Raw genomic sequence first — 22,375 nt, forward strand, 5'->3', positions numbered from 1 at the left:
TAAAATGCCATTCTCATATCAAATCAAGGGTATGACTCATCACTGATGCTATTAACCTTGCACCTGGCCAAGGTGCAGTTTGTCATGTTTCTTCAAGGAAATTCCTTCAGCCCTGTTCATACTCTACTCTTTCGGAAGCAAGTCACCAAATATGGCCAAAACTCAGGAAGGAGCAGAGATGAGGGGATTGAGCTATATGAACTATAAGGGAAGTAACCATATGAATTATTTGAAATTCTATAGGAAAGGTTTGTCTCTTATAATTTGACCACTTTGTTATATCAGTATTATTCATGCATATTTATTTTTCTAGCCTGACACTATATTATTTATTTTATTGCTAAAATCATTCCAGAATTTAAGCAATAATATCATTAACAACTCTTTGGAGTTGACTCCCGAGTCCCCTTGACATGTTCCTAGCACCACTGCCCACATCTTTTTTTAGCACTTTCCTAATTTCTGTAGGACAAGTTGCTCTAGCTTTATCTTGTATTTTCTCTACTCCATCAATAGAATCCACCATTTATCCAAGGATTCTTGATTCCCTTTGTCAGAGCAAACCACAATCTCTGTACTTGATATGCCCACTACAACTCTGCTATCACTGCTTCTAAGCCCTCTGAGGGAGAAAATATATCCATATGTATCTGTAATTAGAGTCTGCCCTCCATATGCATGGGTTTTACATCCAGGGATTCATAAGGAGGGCAGACTGCATTCATTGTACTATCACCATATATTATAAAAGGGACTCAAGGAGAGATAAGAAAGCCTTCTGAAGTGATCAATGCAAAGAAATAGAGGAAATCAATAGAATGGGAAAGACTAGAGATCTCCTCAAGAAAATAAGAGATAGCAAGGGAACACTGCATGCAAAGATGGGCACAAGCAAGAAGAGAAACGGACTGGATCTAACAGAAGCAGAAGATACTAAGAAGAGGTGGCAAGAATACACAGAAGAACTGTACAAAAAAGATCTCATGACCCAGATAATCACAATGGTGTAATCATTCACCTAGGGTCAGACATCCTAGAGTACGAAGTCAAGTGGGCCTTAGGAAGCATCACTATGAACAAAGCTAGTGGAGGTGATGGAATTCCAGTTGAGTTATTTCAAATCCTCAAAGATGATGCTGTGAAAGTGCTGCACTCAATATGCCAGCAAATTTGGAAAACTCAGCAGTGGCCACAGGACTGGAAAAGGTAAATTTTCATTCCAATCCCAAAGAAAGGCAATGCCAAAGAGTGTTCAGACTACTGCACAATTGTACTCATCTCACACACTAGTAAAGTAATGCTCAAAATTCTCCAAGCCAGGCTTCAACAGTATGTGAACAGAGAACTTCCAGAGGCTGAAGCTGGATTTAGAAAAGGCAGAGGAACCAGAGGTCAAATTGCCAATGTCTGTTGGACAAATTGACAATGTCTGCCAATGTCTGTTGGAAAAAGAATTCCAGAAAAACACCTACTTCCACTTGATTGACTACACTAAAGCCTTTGACTCTGTGGATTACAACAATCTTTGGAAAACTCTTCAAGAGATGGGAGAATACCAGACCACCTGACCTGGCTCCTGAGACAACCTGTATGCAGGTCAAGCAGCAAAAGTTAGAACTGCACGTGGAACAACAGACTGGTTCCACAATGGGAAAGGAGTATATCAAGGCTGTATGTTGTCTCCCTGCTTATTTAACTTACATGCAGAGTACATCATGTAAAATGCCGCCTGGATGAAGCACAAGCTGGAATCAAGATTGCTGGGAGAAATATCAATAACCTCAGATACGCAGATGACACCACCCTTATGGTAGAAAGTGAAGAGGAACTAAAGAGCCTCCTGATGAAAGTGAAAGAGGAGAGTGAATAAGATGGTTTAAAACTCAACATTCAAAACACAATGATCATGGCATCCGGTCCTGTCACTTCATGGTAAGTAGATGGGAAAACAATAGAAACAGTGACAGACTTTATTTTCTTTTCTCCAAAATCACCCCAGATGGTGATTACAGCCATAAAATTAAAAGCTGCTTGCTCCTTAGATGAAAGGCTATGACCAACCTAGACAGCATATTAAAATGCAGAGACATTACTTTACAGACAAAGGTCCATCTAGTCAAAGCTATGGTTTTACCAGTAGTCATGTATGGATGTTGAGAGTTGGATCATAAAGAAAGCTGAGTGCTGAAGAATTGATGCTTTTGAACTGTGGTGTTAGAGAAGACTCTTGAGGGTCCTTGGAATGCAAGGAGATCCAACCAAGCCATCCCAAAGGAAATCAGTCCTGAATATTCATTGGAAGGACTGATGCTGAAGCTGAAGCTCCAATACATTAGCCACCTGATGTGAAGAACTGACCTATTAGAAAAGACCCTGATGCTCAGAAAGACTGAAGGCAGGAGGAGAAGGGGACGACAGAGTATGAGATGGTTGGATGGCATCACCGACCAACATGATGGATGTGAGTTTGAGCAAGTTCTGGGAATTGGTGATGAACAGGGAAGCCTGGTGTGCTGCAGTCCATGGGGTTACATAGAGTTGGACATGACTGAGCAACTGAATTGAACTGAATACCCACAAATTTTGGTATCCATGGGGGGCTCCTGGAACCAATCCCCCTCGGATACTAAGGGATAACTTCTATATCTATACATCTGTATTAAGTTAAATGTTGAGTCCATACTGATAGCTCTATCGCTAATCTAGCTCCATACAGCTCATTCTAGACTGAGGCTTTCTTCCTAAGAGTGAGAAACTTGGCTATCACTGTCCACCTTAGAAGTACTCGTTTGCTCAAGCCAGTATACATGTTCGTCCCCTTTTGAAATAAAATTTATTGTTACAAACCTCTTAGAAACCAAGAAATTATTTTTAGAAATGTACAAGATATTTTCTAAACCAATAAAAGAATTAGAACTTTTAAAATTAAACAAAAATAAAATTTTAGTTATAATTTGATCCTGAAACTGTCTAAGGATCCTCAAACATTATTCTTTTTATTAAGTATAATGTTTCATTTAGTGGCTCTAATAGTTGTATAGAAAAAAATAGAATTTCCATTCAAACAGACTAACTTCATATCCCAAGGTTTTCTATATATCTTAGCTGCAGAGAAAATAGAAAGGAAGGCACATGTGAGCAAAATTAGATATAATGAGCTTTATTCCACTTTCTGAAAATACTCCTAAGACACCTAACAGCTATAAGAGTGGACAATCAGATTTCTTCCCCTGGGTTTTTCTGATGCACAGGTAAATTTTCTTCAGAGTCTCTAAAGACTCAAGTGCTGCAGAATTCAAAGAAATCTCACCTATTAAGAAGAAATTAATATAAGCATTGCTGGTGTTGTTTAGTCACTAAGTCGTGTCCGACTCTTTGTGACCCCATGGACTGCAGCATGCCAAGCTTTCCTGTCCTTCACTGTCTTCCGGAGTTTGCTCAAATTCATGTCCATTGAGTTGGTGGTGCTATCCAACCATCTCATCCTGTCACCCCCTTCTTCATCCTCTATCACTTGCTCTTAATCTTCCCAACATCAGGGTCTTTGCTAATAGGTCCGCTCTTCACATCAAGTGGCCTAAGTATTGGAACTTCAGCATCAGTACTTCCAGTGAATACTCAGGGTGAATTTCCTTTAGGATTGACTGGTTTGATTGCCTTGCTGTCCAAGGGACTCTCAAGAACCTTCTCTAAAACCACAATTTGAAAGCATCAGTTCTTTGGTGCTCAGCCTACTTCATGATCCAACTCTCACAACCATACATGACTACTGGAGAAACCACAGCTTTGACTAGATTGACCTTTGTTGGCAAAATGATGTCTCTGCTTTTTAACACTCTGTTTAGTTTTGTCATAGCCTTTCTCCCAAAGAGCAATCATCTTTTAATTTCATGGCTGCAATTACTGTCTGCAGTGATTTTGGAGCCCAAGAAAATAAAATCTGTCACCACTTCCATTTTTCCCCATCTGTTTGCCATGAAGTGATGGGACCAGATACTATGATCTTAGTTTTTTGAATGTTGAGTTTTAAGCCAGCTTTTTCACTCTCTTCCTTCACCTTCATTAAGAGGCTCCTTAGTTTCTCTTCACTTTCTGCCATTAGGGTGGTGTCATCTGCATCTAAGGTTGTTGATATTCCTCCTGGCAATCTTGATTCCAGCTTGTGACTCATCCAGCCTGGCATGTCACATGATGAAGGAAATGGCACCCCACTCCAGTATTCTTGTCTGGGAGATCTCATGGGCAGAGGAGCATGGTAGACTAGAGTCCATGGGGTAGCAAGAGTCAGACATGACTTAGTAAACTAAACTATACCACCACCACTCTGCATGTAAGTTAAATAAGCAGGGAGACCATATACAGTCTTGTACTCCTTTCCCAATCTTGAGCCAGTCCATTGTTCCATGTCTGATTCTACTCTTGCTTCTTGACCTGCCTACAGGTTTGTCAGGAGACAGGTGAGGTGGTCTGGTATTTCTGTTGCTTTAAGAATTTTCCACAGTTTGTTGTGATCCACACAGTTAAAGGCTTTAGCATAATCCATGAAGCAGAAGTAGATGTTTTTCTAGAATTCTTTTACTTTTTCTATGATCCAGCAAATGTTGGCAATTTAATCTCTGGTTCCTCTGCCTTTTCTAAACCTACCTTGTGCATCTGGAAGTTCTAGGTTCATATCTTGCTGAAGCCTAGCTTGAAGGATTTTGAACATTACCTTGCTAGCATGTGAAATGAGTGCAACTGTATGGTAGCTTGAACAGTCTTCGGCATTGCCATTCTTTGGGATTGGAATGAAAACTGACCTTTTGCAGACCTGTCGCCACTGTTGAGTTTTCAATTTGCTGACATACTGAGTGCAGCACTTTAACAGTATACCTATATACAGATATATATGTATAAATATATATATATATATTTATAGCTATATAATATACCTATATAACATATACCTATATAATACTATACCTTTATATATATAATACACATATATACTGTTATATACCTACCTATGTATATAATATGGCTATAGAATATAAGCATGCCTATACGATATTTTGACTTGCATCCCTACCCCAACACGAACTGAACATCACTAATATTGTCTCACTGCAACTGGAAAGAGGTGAGGAGAGGTGAACACTTTTTAATGGATTTTGCTCAAGGTGTGTGTATGTGTGTGTTTTCAGTCACTTCAGTCATCTCTAACGCTTGGCAACTCTATGGACTGCAGCCGGCCAGGCTCCTCTGTCCATGGGATTCGCCAGGCAAGAATACTTGAGTGGGTTGCTGTGCCCTCCTCCAGGGGATCTTCCGAACCCAGGTATCGAAACTAAGTTCTTGCATCTCCTGCATTGTAGGCATATTCTTTATCCACTGAGCCACCTGGAAAGGAAGCCCCTTTCTAAAGATAGTTGATTCTAATCCAACTGAACAACTAATCAAGTATTATCATAACCTTTTTTGTTGTTGTTAAAACAGAGAGAATATATCATTTCTTCTGAGTTATTTCACAGGAAATAAATTCTAAAATTTCACTTTATTTGCTTTCCTTAAACATAATCTTAAAAAAGAGGAAATTTATGAACTTCACCCCACCCATTTCAGAGGCTTGTTCTAAAAATCTTTTCATTTTAACTTAACCTTTATGTCTTCTTTTCAAAAATATCCTAACAGCATTACTTTTCAAAATAACCCTGGAAACAAAGCTATAAATTACTCAGTGGCTGCTTTGAGTGACTTTTTCCAACCCTGTCTCCCTTTCCTACAGATAGTGTGCAAAAATGTCACAGGTGCAGAAGACATTTCTTAACATCCGTAGTCCAAAAAAGAGGTTTCAGGGCTGAGATGAAGAATTTACTGGAGAGGTGCATCTACTAGAAATCCACCCTCTAAAATGCCAGGGAAGGCTTCTCAAGGACAGTTGCTTCCTTGAAATCATTCTGCCACAAACTTGCCTGAGAGAGATGCTCAGGTAAATGCTGACTGCTGCTGTGTTTGGTGAGAGGTGGACACCAGAGAAGGCATCCAGGCTGCGGGAGCCAGAGCTGAGTCAGGGGAAGGTGCATAAAGCTGTAGCAGCTGCCTGGGAACAAACCAGAACGAGAAAGCTCAATTCCTCCCTCCTTCAACGTCTCTCCAGCACCTTCCAATAACAATACTGGAAAAGGAAAACGCTATTCAGAGGATCCACATCTATTTTTGCAGAATAGGCAACAGTGAACTTGGAGCTGAGTGAATTAAAGGGTAAGTGGAATAACTTTCTTCTGCATGTGTAATTTATATTATGTACAGATGGAAGTTACACCTCATGAGGCTCTCTGGCACCCAGGATTTCTCCCTCAATTTCCAAATATTCTGTCAACTTTTTAATTTTGTCCACTGTTAGCCTGAGCTGATAAGGCTATGCCTTTTTGCTAATGGAGCTGAGAAGTGTGTTTGTAGATGTATTCTGAGACAAAAAAAGAAAAGTCAAGCACTTGTAATCTTACTTATCACCGTTTTTTTCAAAGGAAACCCTCCTATAGTTACTGCCTGCTTTATTTAGTGTTTTGCTATTTCAAAGAGTTGAATTTGTTTAAAATATTTAAAAAATTTTTATAATAATTTTTGTGGGAGGTTTCACTGGATTACCTCAGATTGCCAGCATGACTAAAGGTCATATTTTTTTAGGGTAGATTTTCAAGCAAAATAGATTTTCCCAGCATCTTTTTGTTCTTTGATTTGCAACAGAATCTGAAATGCCCAAGTGCTCCTGCCAGGTTATGAAGTATTTATCAAGATCAGTGTTTGTGTTTTTCTAGAATGATTATTAAGGCAGTCTCTCTGGTGAACAATATTACTGTTAGGCAAGTAATTCACTTCAGTTCAGTTCAGTCACTCAGTTGTGTCCAACTCTTTGCAACCCCATCCATGGACTTTAGCACACCAGGCTTCCCTGTCCATCACCAACTCCCGGAGTTTACTCAAACTCACGTCCATCGACTCAGTGATGGCATCCAAGCATCTCACCCTCTGTTCTCCCCTTCTCCTCCCTCCTTCAATCTTTTCCAGCATCAGGGTCTTTTCAAATGAGTCAGCTCTTCACATCAGGTGGACAAAGTATTGGAGTTTCAGCTTCAGCATCAGTCCTTCCAATGAACATCCAGGACTGATCTCCTTTAGGATGGACTGGTTGGATCTCCTTGCAGTCCAAGGGACTCTCAAGAGTCTTCTCCCAACACCACAGTTCAAAAGCATCAATTCTTCTGCACTCAGCTTTCTTTATAGTCCAACTCTCACATCCATACATGACTACTGTAAAAACCATAGCCTTGACTAGACAGACCTTTGTTGGCAAGGTAATGTCTCTGCTTTTTAATATGCTGTCTAGGTTGGTCATAACTTTCCTTTCAAGGAGTAAGCGTCTTTTAATTTCATGGCTGCAGTCACCATCTGCAGTGATTTTGGAGCCCAAAAAAATAAAGTCAGCCACTGTTTCCACTCTTTCCCCATCTATTTGCCATGGAGTAATGAAACTGGATGCCATGATCTTAGTCTTCTGAATGTTGAGCTTTAAGCCAATATTTTCACTCTCCTCTTTCACTTTCATCAAGAGGCTCTTTAGTTCTTCACTTTCTGCCATTAGGGTGGTGTCATCTGCATATCTGAGGTCATTGATATTTCTCCTAGCAATCTTGATTCCAGCTTGTGCTTCATCCAGCCCGGCATTTTGCATGATGTACTCTGCATGTAAGTTAAATAAGCAGGGTGACAATATACAGCCTTGACGTACTCCTTTTCCTATTTGGAACCAGTCTGTTGTTCCATGTCCAGTTCTAACTGTTGCTTCCTGACCCGCACACAGATTTCTCAAGAGGCATGTCAGGTGGTCTGGTATTCCCATCTCTTTCAGAATTTTCCACAGTTTATTGTGATTCACACAGTCAAAGGCTTTGGTGTAGTCAATAAAGCAGAAATAGATGTTTTTCTGGAACTCTCTTGCTTTTTCAATGATCTGGCGGATGTTGGCAATTTGATCTCTGGTTCTTCTGCCTTTTCTAAATCTAGCTTGAATATCTGATAGTTCATAGTTCACGTATTACTGAAGCGTAGTTTGGAGAATTTTGAGCATTATATTACTAGTGTGTGAGATGAGTACAACTGTGCAATAGTTTGAGCATTCTTTGGCATTGCCTTTCTTTGGGATTGGAATGAAAATTGACCAAGTAATTACCAGTCCTCCTAACAATTTGTGTTCCCCTTTCATAGAAGAAGGGCTTCCCAGGTGGTTCAGTGGTAAAGAATACACTTGCCAATGAAGGAGACACAAAAGATGCAGGTTTGATCTCTGGGTCAAGAAGATCTCCTGGATTTGGAAATGACACCCCCCTCCAGTATCCCTGCCTGAAAAATTTCATGGACACAGGAGCCTAGCAGGCTACAGGTTCATGGAGTTGCAAAGAGTTGGACATGACTGAGCACATGTAGCTGTCATGTCACGTCTTCATAGAAGAGATTAGTTTCTGGAAAGAGGCTGCCCCTTCAGGAACTACATTTTTAAGCTTTTATTTCTCCTGGGACTATAGTCTTCCCAAAAATATATGAGGGACCAAAGTGTGCCACATCTGGGCTAAAAAGGAAAGAAACACATAGGTGTTATGAACTCTCTTCTCTAACTAGAATTATCCATGACCATATATGAATGGCAGCACAATAAAATGGAAAGAGCCGGCATTTTTTAATTGCTTCATGTACGGCTGCCCACTGAGCCCATTTTTGGGGATATAACATGAGAAAGAAATAAACTTCTAGAGGGATAAACTACTAAATTCTAGGATTTATTTGAATAGTAGCTGGTAACATCTTAAATACACCAAATCAAAAGTAATATTAAAGCTCCTGGAGGATGTAGATACACTGGTAAGATTATATTTGTGATTTCAACCAAAAAAAAAAAAATAGTAGTTTTTAGAGCTGACTGTGACTTTATCCAATTTCTTAACTAGGTACATTAGACCTAGTACCTACATTTAAAACCCTGCAAATGCATGGAGCTATTTTAAATACATCCTACACACACAATACAATCTCAGCCACAAACTATTCTGTGACTTAAACTTTGGACCAGAAAGGAAGGGGGTAGAATTAAGAATAGATATTTCCAGAGAAATTACTCTATCTTCACTTTACAGGCATCATTTGCTATGTGTAATTCCCAGAATCTACAATTATGAAGACATTTTGATCTGCTTAATGATGTCTATATCCCCAAATTTTCCTTAATTAGTAGGAACACAAAAAAGAATTTTAGGAGACTGAAAGCATGGTGATAGGGTTTGCTTCCTGGATGCTAGAATGCTATTTATCTATCCAGAGTAAGGCAAGACCGCAGTTTGCTAACACAGTCACTATGACTTAGGAATAAGGTACAGTCTCCTGCGGCTTCCCAGATGGCTCAGCAGTAAAGAATCTGCCTGCAAGGCAGGAAGTGCAGATTTGATCCCTGGGTCATTGGGAAGACCCCGTGGAGTAGGAAATGGCAACTCACTCCAGTATGCTTGCTTAGGAAATCTCATGGACCAAGGAGCTTGGCGGGCTATGGTTCATGGGGTTGCAAAAGAGTGGAAAACAACTTAGTGACTAAATGACAAGTCTCCAGTAAGAAGAAACCAGGCAAAGGCTAGGCAGATGGAGCCCTGAGCAACTTGATAGGACTTAGAGCAGAAATCATAAGTTATCACAGAAAAAAGAATAACCATTAGCAATAGGAACAATGTGGCTGTAACAAATATGATGTAAGTAGAGTATTAGGCTGGAGCACACTACTGTGGTCTAAGAGCCATGTAGAGCATTTCTTCTCCTTCTAGCATTAGAGTTATAACCCCAACTTACTTGTCCTTAACCAAGTGGAAATAATTAACTTTAAAAATGTGATATTAAAAACAGAAATATATCAGTCGTAGCAGGGCATTCTTTCTTAGCCTCCCTACTCTCCCTAGGCATTCTTCCTCTGCTTTTGCATAACCAATGACGGCTGCCCCTCAAACATTAAGTGGTTAGAACAATTAGCAAAATATGTGTTGCAAGTAGCATCAACAGATGGAACTTCGAGATCACCTATAGCCAAAACCTCTGGTAATGTTAGCACTGTAGAAAATTCTCTTTAATTATCAAAGCAGCACTATTAAAAAAAGAAACTAGTTACAATTTCCTCTTTTTTTCTTCTTCCTTATTGTAGAACATAGAATTGTTAACTGGGCAAAGAAAGCACAAGAGGGCAAGGCTACATTGTATACCCCATTGCAAACCACCTTCTTTCTATTTTTAACTGGAAACACAGGTTAAAAAGATTTGCTGATTTCTTCAGAATAACTAGCAAAGTGTATGGTATGCAGAGATGGAGATGGGGAAGCTGGAGTTTATGGGCCTAAATATGCTTCCAACCGCTATAGCAAGTGAGTCCAAATACAACATATACTAACACATAGTGCATTCATCTAATATTCCAAATTTCATTTGCTAGAAAAGATGGGCTTCTGATTTATTAATGGATTTGGAACTGAGAAAAGCAGAATCTTCAGGATGAAGGATGCTAATATCCAACACTAAACAGAACTGTGTTAGGAATGGAGCCAATGAGGACCAGTGGGATATGAAAAAAGGTCTTCTGGAAAACTGTGACAATTACTCCCTTTATCTTCTAGAAATAATCCTTAAATTACCATTTGTCCATTTTCTTTCATTGTAATGAATTAATCTGAAGCTTGGGGATGACTCCCTGATCTTAATAACAATCTCACTTTGAAACCAACATGTGGAAAGAGAAAGAACCAAAATAGTTACTGAGGAAAAGAGTGAGAGACACTGAATTTCAGTTCAGTTCAGTTCCGTCGCTCAATCGTGTCTGACTCTTTGCGACCCCATGGACTGCAGCATGCCAGGCCTCCCTGTCCCTCACCAACTCCACGTGTTTACTCAAACTCATGTCCATCAGGTCGGTGACGCCATCCAACCATCTCATCTTCTGTCGTCCCCTTCTCCTCCCACCTTCAATCTTTCTCAGCATCAAGGTCTTTTTAAATGAGTCAGCTCTTCGCATCAGGTGGCCAAAGTATTAGAGCTTCAGCTTCAACATCAGTCCTTCAAATGAATATTCAGGGCTGATTTCCTTTAGGATGGACTGATTGGATCCCCTCGTAGTCCAAGGGACTCTCAAGAGTCTTCTCCAACACCACAGTTCAAAAGCATCAATTCTTCAGTGCTCAGCCTTCTTTACAGTCCAACTCTCAACATCCATACATGACTACTGAAAAACCATAGCCTAAAACACCTAGATGGACCTTTGTTGGCAAACACTGAATTTACTGTTAGTTATTTTAGACGACAATTAAGTTTATGAAAACAGTCTTATATTAGTTGTTCCTGAAGGTATCTAAATGATAAAGTGAAAGTAATTTTTTTCTAAATATGACAGAGTTTTTCATAAAAGTATTTCTCTCTGTTTTTGTTCTCTCAAGTATGTGGGAGATCAGAGACCAAATCTTTTAAATTATTCTAGAGCTTGTCTTTGTTTTGTGGCTTTCCCTCTTATTACAGATAGATATCAAAACTAAGTGTATTCTTGATGCCAGAATGTGAAAAATTAATTTCTGCTGAAAATTGAACTTTGGACTTTCATACCTCAAACTTAAAAGCAGAAATTTTATCACTTCAGCAAAAGAAAATTTCTAATAGCTTTTTACCACTTATGTTGATGTTTCCTAAACAGGTCCACTGTCACAAAACAGGTAATATGATTCAGTTTTCTCTTCCAGGTATTATCATAGGCTTCATCTATATGTCAGTTGAATTTGCAAACTGAAAAGGTGCTAAATATTATCTACACTGAATAGTGGAGTTCCTATTTATGAGAAGATGAACTACTATTGAAAAACCAATATATCATAGTCTATTTTGGTATTAACTTGACTTAATCTATCTAACTGTCATGAGGCTATTGATATATTGTACATGCTGAGACGGTTCTTTATTGGCTTCATCACACATCAAATCTGTGTACCACAGAAATCTAATTGTGGATTTAAAAACAAAATATCTGTCTACTGAAATATTAAAATGCAAAATACTCTTCCAGGAACAGAGGAATAAGGAAGTGGATACATAGGAACATGTATGCAGAAATGAGAATAAGACAAAAGTCCTTGCCAACAAAAAAAAGATAATAGGTTGATATAGATGGTGAGGAAAATGATACTTAAAAATAAAGGACAAAACTGTGTCTGCTTTTTACTATTTTTGTGTCTAGCTGAATTTTTAAATTTATCTTTGTATGGTTTAGTACAGACAGAGTCGATAATTTGAATAGGAAAATGTTATATATTATGTCCATTTTAACTAACATCACACTGAAATGTGTAACAGTGGAGTATCCTCCTAGTTTTGACATATAACTACTTCTAAGCTTCAGAAGTAACTGTAGAAAAACAGAAAATAGGAGAATCTTTTTTAGTTGGTGTATTTTTTTTTTTTGCTTTAAAGAGATTTAACTATAATTACAAAAAAGGGGCTTCATTAAATTTTCTCTGATTATATAAACTTCAACTCTGTTTTACATATATATAATGAATACAATACATATATGTATAATTGAATCACTTTGCTATACACTTGAAACTAACAGCATTGTAAATTAACTATACTTCAATAAATAAGTAACATATATTTAAACCTCTCTACGTCAGGCATTATTCTAAGGACCAGGTATACAGCAGTAAACAAAACACCATCCCTACTATCATACAACATCTACTCTAGTTGTGGGGAGATGTACAATAAAAAATAAACATAAATAAAGCAATACAGGGAGTAAATACTGCAACACAGAAAACAGAAAGAAGCAAACAGGGTTAAATAAATGGAGAAAGGTATGTTTCAAACCGTGTAGTTAGATATGGCCTCAGGTGAGGCAGTATTTGAAAAAAAACATGTGTAATCATAGAGCAAGAACTATCTGGGTAAAAAGCATTCCAAGGAAGAAGCATGGCAAATGCGAAGAACTTGATGTGGCACTGTTAATGTTATATCCAACAAACAACGGAAACAGAACCTGAACAACCGAAACACAGCAACTAAGAAAAGGAAAGGGGTAGGAGACATAGTCAGAAAGTTTGAAGGCCAGAACATATATGGCCTTTTAATGGCTATTGTAAGGCCACTGGATTTTACTGTCAGTGAAAAGGAAGGCCACTGATGTAGTTTAAAGAGGGTAACATGATCTCAATGACATTTTGAAAGGATTTCTCTAGATGCGGTCATGGAGAAAACTATAAATTGTAATGAATGGAAACAGGAAGACTAGATGGGAGACTAATGAAATAGTACAAGTAGGAGATGATTGTGAGAAACGCCAGAGTAGGGAGTTGTCTGACTCTAGATATTTACATATAAGAACACATTTCTCCCAAAATGTATAAACATTGTAAAAGAAGATTTTTTTTCTAGCTTTGACTATACACACAAGATCCAAATGCTTTAAAAAGTAAAAATCCAAATCCCCTCTCCCTACCAATTTTTATATTCTTAAAGGATCACAATACTTATTTTGTGGCTACTCTGAAAAAGGAAAGGGTTTTTAGGGCAGTGAAATGACTCTGTAATGGTGAATGTGAGTGACAGTCGCTTAGTTGTGTCCGACTCTTTGCCACCCCGTGGACTATAGCCTACCAGGCTCCTCTGTCCATGGAATTCTCTAGGCAAGAATACTGGAGTGGGTTGCCATATACATGTCATAAATTTGTCTAAACCCACAGAATGTACAATAACAAGAAAAAACTCTAATGTAGACTATGAACTCTGAGGGATAACAATGTATCAGTGTAGATTCATCAACTGCAATAATTGCACCACTCTTGTAGGCAGTGTTGAAAATATGAGAGAATATCTATGTATTGAGGAATGTGGCAAGTGAGAAATCTCTACTTTTCACTCAATTTTTTCAGTAGAGAAAGTGTAGGGTTTTTTTTCAACAAATGGTACTACTCTCAGTGAATTTAAGGTTCTTACCTCGTCATGGAAAGAATTTGAAGATGAAACAGGGAGGTTAAGAAACTAAAATGAAATTTTATTTCAGCAAGAATATGCTCTCAGAAGCTTCCCTGGAGGCTCAACTGTAGAGTCCACCTGCAATGCAGGAGACGTGGGTTCGATCCCTGGGTTAGGAAGATCCTCTGGAGAAGGAAATAGCAACCCACTCCATCTTCTTGCCTGGAAAATCCCATGGACAGAGGAGTCTGGCAGGCTACAGTTCATGGGATCACAAAAGAGTCAGACATGACTTAGCGACAAAAAAACCTAACAACAAACAACGCTCTCAGAGGGAAAGACAGGCACACAGGTCAGCAGGGCTGCCCTGGGTTTCTTTGGCAAGCTGGTTATGTTGTTGTTGTTCAGTCTTGTCTGAAACTCTTTGAGACCTCTTGGACTGCAGCACACCAGGCTCCTCTGTCCTCCACTATCTCCTGGTTATGAAGGGCATACAAATGAAGAGGCAGAATATTCACTGGGGAAGGAGGAGTTTGGGGGTTATATTCCTTGATTTTCATCCCAGCTCCATCTTCCCAAGGGAAGGAGGGATTTTTGTCCTTGTTTAGCTTAGATCAGAGTGACATGGCATAGGTGCATGACGGGTACTTCTTATCTTCAAGGCTAATGTTCTTGTAATGAGAGCATAATGAGCAACAGGTTACATTCCGATGCAGGAGGTTCCCACCTTTTCCCACCTTTCTTTGTCTGCCTCCAAGACACGTATCACCCAAACTGTGTAGTTTCCTGTAAATCTGGAGATTCCTGCTTTTCTTTGCCCATGGATCCCCACTATTTACAAGATGTGTGATTTATTGCCACCTGGCCCTTGCCTGCATTTCTCTGCTCATATCTAGTTACCTGCCTGCTATAACCATACTGGAACCATAGAATATCCATAGGCAAAAGATCAGACTTTGATCCATACTTTGCATCATACATAGAAGCTGAGTCAAATGGATAATAAGACATAAATACATAAAACAAAAGTTCTAGAAAAACATCCTTAATCATCAGGGTAATGTTTTTGCTGTTTGTTGTTGTTTAGTCACTAAGTGGTGCCCAACATTTTTGTGACCCCATGAACTGTAGCCCACTAGGCTCCTCTGTCCACGGGATTTCCCAGGCAAGAATACTGGAGTGGGTTCCCATTTCCTTCTCCAGGGGATCTTCCTCACCCAGGAATCAAACCTGCATTTCCAGCATTGGCATGGGGATTATTTGGATTATTTACCACTGAGCCATCCAGGAAGACCCCATGGTAACTTACTCTAAACTAAAATGTGAAGTGTGATAGAACAAATAATTTCACAGTTTGTATGGAATTACAAAAAAACTTCGAAGAGCCAAAGCAATCTTGAGAAAGAAAAATGGAACTGGAGGAATCACCCTGCCTGACTTCAGGCTCTACTACAAAGCCAGTCATCAAGACAGTATGGTACTGGCACAAAGACAGAAATATAGATCAATGGAACAGAATAGAAAGCCCAGAGATAAATCCACGTACCTATGGACACCTTATCTTTGACAAAGGAGGCAAGAATATCAATGGAGAAAAGACAATCTCTTTAACAAGTGGTGCTGGGAAAACTGGTCAACCACTTGTAAAAGAATGAAACTAGAACATTTTCTAACACCATACACAAAAATACACTCAAAATGGATTAAAGATCTAAATGTAAGACCAGAAACTATAAAATTCCTAGAGGAAACATAGGCAAAACACTCTCTGACATAAATCACAGCAGGATCCTCTATGACCCACCTCCCAGAGTAATGGAAATAAAAGCAAAAATAAACAAATGATGCTATTCTCTCGAAACATCCCACCCTCGCCTTCTCCCACAGAGTCCAAAATTCTGTTCTGTACACTTGTGTCTCTTTTTCTGTTTTGCATATAGGGTTATCGTTACCATCTTTCTAAATTCCATATATATGCGCTAGTATACTGTATTGGTCTTTATCTTTCTGGCTTACTTTGCTCTGTATAATGGGCTCCAGTTTCATCCATCTCATTAGAACTGATTCAAATGAATTTTTTTAATGGCTGAGTAATATTCCATGGTGTATATGTACCATAGCTTGTAATTAGCCTCCAACTAATAAAAATAAATGAAAAAAAATAATAAAATAAATAAACAAATGAGACTTAATTAAACTTAAAAGCTTTTGCACAACAAAGGAAACTATAAGCAAGGTGAAAAGACACCCTTCAGAATGGGAGAAAATAATAGCAAATGAAGCAACTGACAAAGAATTAACCTGAAAAATATACAAGCAACTCCTGTAGCTCAATTCCAGAAAAAAAAGCAATCCAATTAAAAAATGGGCCAAAGAACTAAACAGACATCTCTCCAAAGAAGACATACAGATGGCTAACAAACACATGGAAAGATGCTCAACATCACTCATTATCAGAGAAATGCAAATCAAAACCACAGTGAGGTACCATCTCATGCCGGTCAGAATGGCTGCTATCCAAAAGTCTATAAACAATAAATGCTGGAGAGGGTGTGGAGAAATGGGAACCCTCTTATACTGTTGGTGGGAATGCAAACTAGTACAGCCGCTATGGAGAACAGTGTGGAGATTCCTTAAAAAACTGGAAATAGAACTGCCATATGACCCAGCAATCCCACTGCTGGGTATACACACCAAGGAAACGAGAACTGAAAGAGACACATGTACCCCAATGTTCATCGCAGCACTGTTTACAATAGCCAGGACATGGAAGCAACCTAGACATCCATCGGCAGACAAATGGATAAGAAAGCTGTGGTACATATACACAATGGAATATTACTCAGCTATTAAAAAGAATGCATTTGAATCAGTTCTAATGAGGTGGATGAAACTGGAGCCTATTATACAGAATGAAGTAAGTCAGAAAGTAAAACACGAATACAGTATATTAACACATATAGATGGAATTTAGAAAGATGGTAACAATGACCCTATATGTGAGACAGCAAAAGAGATTTAAAGAACAGACTGCTAGACTCTGTGGGAGAAGGCCAGGGTGGGATGATTTGAGAGAATAGCACTGAAACATGTATATTATCATATGTGAAACAGATCGCCAGTCCAGGTTTGATGCATGAGGCAGGGTGCTCAGGGCTGGTACACTGGGATGACCCTGAGGGATGGGATGGGGAGGGAGGTGGGAGGGAGGGTAAGGATGGGGAACACATGTACACCCATGGCTGATTCATGTCAATGTAAGGCAAAAACCACCACAATATTGTAAAGTAATTAGCCTCCAATTAAAAAAAACCAAACAAACAGTGAATTAGAACTCCTGAATTCCTGTCCCCTAACAGATCAACTACTCCAACCAACTTCATTAGAACTCTGGAAGACAATCAAAGGTTTACAGCAGCCAAACATACGTTAAATTAAGAAAAAACAGCTTTAAATGGTAGGAAAACTCTGTGGTGCTTTTATTTGCCCTTCCCCCGCCACCTCCCTGGCTCAGCAGCAGTCTGGACGATGGAAATCTTACATTTCCAGTGTGAGATCTTAATCCTTGCTGTGGTGGAAGCAAGCTGTCCTGACTCTTACATTACTGCTTATATCTGCTTTAACCTGTCGGTGGCTACATGAAGGACTACCACAAGGCACTAGCCTAGGTCTCGTCTGAGGAACTAACTCAAGCCTGGATAGTAGGGAAACTGCTCAAAACCACTCAAAAACGGACACACTCTGCAGCAAAAGATCACAGCTGAGACACACAGCAGATCACTTGATGTCTAGGAGGAAAAACAGGGAGTTCTTTGGGAAAGCAAGGTACTCAAAAGCACACTAACATGAAGCAATTCACAAAGCCACGTGCATGTCCAGTGCAAGATGAATGCTCCAAAACATCTGAGATAACCCTAAGCGTTTTCCTTTTTCTTTTACATAGGCTCAGTGTAAACTTCTACATAAGCCCAGTGTAACCTAGGTATTAAAGGAACACTCGAGCACAGAAGTAATATGCAAAGACTGGGAGAAGAGGGAGATTTTGTTTGCTGTTTTAGTTCCTGGCATTCAAGGAACTTGTCAAAACAGTAGCTGAACATAAGCTACGAACACACTTCAGTGACCAAAACATGCAAGGGATACAATCTCTGAAAATAGTAAAAATCATTAAACAAATGGATTATTACAGCTTTCAATAATCGCAATAGCAGCAAATCTTAGAAAAAGTGGAGAATCTGATTTCCAGTGCTACTACATTATGGTATTTAAACATCTAGATTTTTTAAAAATCACAACATACAAATAAACAAGAAAGTATGGCCCACTTAAAGGAACAAAATGAAGTGAGAGAAACTATCCCTGAGGAATTCAGGAACACTGGACTTAATAGTCACAGACTTTTAAACAAGTATCTCTCACCAGCAGTGTTTTCAACAGCAATATTTCTACCAAGTCTTGTCAACAAAAGAATGTCAATCGCAATCCAGCTCAACAAGGGTTCGGTCACTAGCCACTATAATCACTGACCTTCAACACATCCTAAAAGGAGTTCATGAAGGAGATCAGGAATGAGGCATTCTGTGCTCTGGGGAAAAAAATATCAGAAGAGACCTTCAGAGAGTTAGTTTCAGAAAAACACTTTAGGGACCCAATTTCTTGCATACTTAATTTCCTTCTCATATCTAATCATTTCTCATACCCAATTTCTTTCACACACATAGAAAAGAACTAAAATCATTAATAGAGACATTTGCTCCTCATGACTAGCAATAACCTTCCAGTGAGATGGATGCTTGATTGCACATACTGCATTCACCAAAATCATATATATACTGATCTCCCTCCTCTCACCTCTGTAGGCAGTTCCTCAAAGCTATTGGAGGGTCTGTCTCCAAGGCTATAGTCTTCATTAAGCCCCAAATAAAACTGAACTCATAACTCTTAGATGGTGCACTTTTTTTTTAATCAATAGTCTGCTTATATGGTTGAGGTAGTCTCAAAACAATACAGGTCTTTTCACCGTGTTCTCAATTCATCCTAAGTCCTCATGGACAGTGTTTAACATGCATAATTCTATCATAGTTCAAGGCAATACAGGCTTTTTTATATCACACTCATTAAAATTATTCAAGCCTTTTGCCCAATGCCCAATTTCAAAGCCAACTTCATTTAAGTAGTTGTTACAGTAACAGCTGACTTCCAAGTGCTAAAATCTGTATCAGATTTTTGTTACTGTTACAGCAAATAACCAAAAATGTAATGATTTTAAAAATACAAATATCTCTCTAACAGTTCTGGAGATCAAAAGTCTAAAATCAAGTGGTGGTAGGGCTGCATTTCTTCCGGAGGCTTAAATATTTATCCTTTTTCCTTGAGCCCACACTGGCTCCTATCCCCTTCCCTCCACCTTCCAAAGGCATCCTTTAAACCTCTGGTTTGGTTGACATAGCTCCTTTTTTCTGACTCTGACCCTTTTGCTCCCTTTTAAAAGATCCCTTGTAATTACATTGGTCCTTCCCACATAATCCAGGATAATTTCCCTATCTCAAGATCATTAACTTATATTTATAAAGTCCCTTTATCCCTGTAAAGTAATATCTACATAAGATCCAGGGATTATGACACAGATATCTTTTGAAGACCATTATTCAGCCTACCACATTTAGCCATCAGGGAAATGCATATCCAAATCACAAGGAGATACCACTTTATACCCATAAGGATGCTATCATCAAAAATACAGATAATAATATTGACAAAAATATGGTGAAATTAGAACTCTTATTCACTGTTAGTAGGAATGTAAAAAAGTGCAGGCCTTTTAGACAACAGTCTGGCAGTTCCTCAAAAGGTTAAACATAAAGTCTCCATATGACCCAGCACTGTACTCCTGGAGATGTGAAAGACTATGTCTACAAAAAAACTTGTAAGCAAGTGTTCACATAAGCATTATTTATAACAGACAAAAGTCAGAAACAACCCAAATGTGGATCAACTGATGAAAGAAGAAACAAGATGTAAAGACCCATACAATAGAATATTATTCAGCAATAAAAGTAATGAAGTACTGATACATGCTGTAACATGAATGAATCTTGATATCATTATGCCAAGTAAAAGAAGCCAGTCACAAAAGACCACATATTGTATGATTCCATATATGATTCCATCTCCAGTATAAACAAATTTATAAAGACAGAAAGTGAATTTGGGTTTGTCTAGGAATGGGTTAGGGTAGAATAGGGAATTACTTTCAATGAGTCTAGGATTTCTTTGGGAGAGCATTAAAATGTTTAAATTTGAATTGTGGTGGTTGTTGCATAACTATCAATAAACTAAAAAACACTGAATTGTTAACTTTAAAATGGGTGATTACTTGGTATATGAATTTTATCTCAATAAAGCTTTTACAAAGAAACTAAATTAAAAAAAACACTTCATTAAAATGTTCACTGAAAGTATTTCAGGATTTTCCCACTCAACAGAGGAACATAAACAATGTGGTCTAATTAAATGGTGCGCAAATATGAGTACATCACTTGGAAAATTCAGAAAAACACAGAGCCTTGAGCTTTTCATTTCACTGATGATAATTAGACTGCTTTAAAGAAATCTATTGTTTAAATAACCTTCATTTCCTCCAAAATCAGCACAAATTGTCATTCACCAACAGCTAGGTAAATTAATATTAGCTTAATATTTTACTGCTGCTATTGATATTCTGCTAGATGCACAATAGAATAATATATGATTAGTATAAATAAATATTTGTTTAATGTCTAAGCAAATGATAACTAATCATTAAAGGGCATACCAATTAATGTCTTGTTATCTCTTTTCAAGGCTTTCTAGGTGGCTCAGATGGTAAAGAATCTGACTGCCAATGCAGGAGACTCAGGTTCGATCCCTGGGTTGGCAAAATCCCCTAGAGAAGGAAATACAGCCCACTCCAGTATTCTTGCCTGGGGAATTCCATGGACAGAAGAGCCTGGCAGACTACAGTCCATGGGGTCACAAAAGAGTTGAACACAGCTTAGTGACTAAACAATAGTAACAACATCCCTTTTCAAAATTTCCTATTAATATTTCCAGCTGAAATTTTAGGTTTAACTGAGATATTAGGATCTTAAAATGCATATCCCAAATAAATAAATCAGTTTGTAGAAATACTAGTACAGATGTGGAAAACTATGGATTATTACATTTTATTTTACATAAAAGTTATCTTTATTTTCCATATCTCTTATTTTGTATCTTTCAGGAAGCTACTCATTAGCAATAAAATGAAACTGAACTATTAGCTATTTATGACTCTTCCTCCTCATGCTTATGTATTGCTTCCACTGTTTCAACTCTATGTTCCAAAAGAAACATCTAGTCTTTATGTTCAATTAAAACCTGCTATTACCTTTACTTCATATCCATTAACTCATTTAAAATACATCAGCTTTCTCATAGTGTTATCAGGCACTTTTTTTCCCCCATACAATATGAGAAAAGCATGACCCCTTCTGTAAAAGAAGTAAACAAGGAGTTAAGTAAACTGCGGTGTGTTTACACAGTGATACGCTGTAGAAGTGACTGCGGTCAGGGAAACAGAGGTTAGAGGTTTAACAAAATAGAAATTCTTCAGCTGTGTCATGAAGAGTGACGAGTTTGCCACTGTGCCAGAGAGGTATGGCAGGGTATGTATCTCAAGCATAAAAACCAGCACAGATAAAGGCAGGGAAATATTGAAATTTATAGAACAGCTTTTTAAATTTATTGTTTAATAGAATTGCATTTTTACTTCTGCTTCCAAGAAGACAGAGCAGAAGCACTTTATCTATTGCTCCTGCTGTGTACAACAAAAATCCTTAAATTATGGACAAAATAAACATAGGAAAACTATGAAATGTGGGGAGAAGGCAGAGACCTTGATTAGAGACCCTTGGTTCGATCCCCTGTTTGGGAAGATCCGCTGGAGAAGGAAATGGAAACCCACTCCAATATTCTTGCCTGGAGAATCTCAAGGACAGAGGAGCCTGGTGGGCTAGAGGCCATGCGGTTGCAAAGAAACAGACATGACTTAGCAATTAAACAACAATATGAACAACTCTACACACATAAATTTGACAACTTACAAGAATTTCTCAAATAACACAAACTAGAATAAGTTATCAAACATGAAATTGATCATTTAACAACCCAATACTTATTACAAATTCATTTTATAATTTTGAAATACCCCAAAAAAGAAATATCCAGGCTCAGATGAATTCAATGGAGAATTCTAACAAATTTTTAAAGAAGAATTAACTCCGGTAATACAAAGCCTCTTCTAGAATATTTATATATTTTTGAAGGGATTTTTGTCATA

The 22,375-nt window shown here is 38.3% G+C and overlaps 1 long non-coding RNA gene across 1 annotated transcript; it reads right to left on the reverse strand.

Annotated features, from left to right (window-relative positions):
• Nucleotides 1-9,434: 9,434 nt before the first annotated feature.
• Nucleotides 9,435-22,072, reverse strand: LOC122688430. The gene is made up of 3 exons (XR_006339448.1): nt 22,001-22,072; nt 14,155-14,230; nt 9,435-9,449 (listed from the first exon to the last, which is right to left on the reverse strand). It is a non-coding gene; the product is annotated as an uncharacterized LOC122688430 (long non-coding RNA).
• Between the last annotated feature and the right edge of the window lie 303 nt (nt 22,073-22,375).

Source organism: Cervus elaphus, chromosome 33 (assembly GCF_910594005.1).
Source record: "Cervus elaphus chromosome 33, mCerEla1.1, whole genome shotgun sequence".
NCBI classification, from domain to species: Eukaryota; Metazoa; Chordata; class Mammalia; order Artiodactyla; family Cervidae; genus Cervus; species Cervus elaphus.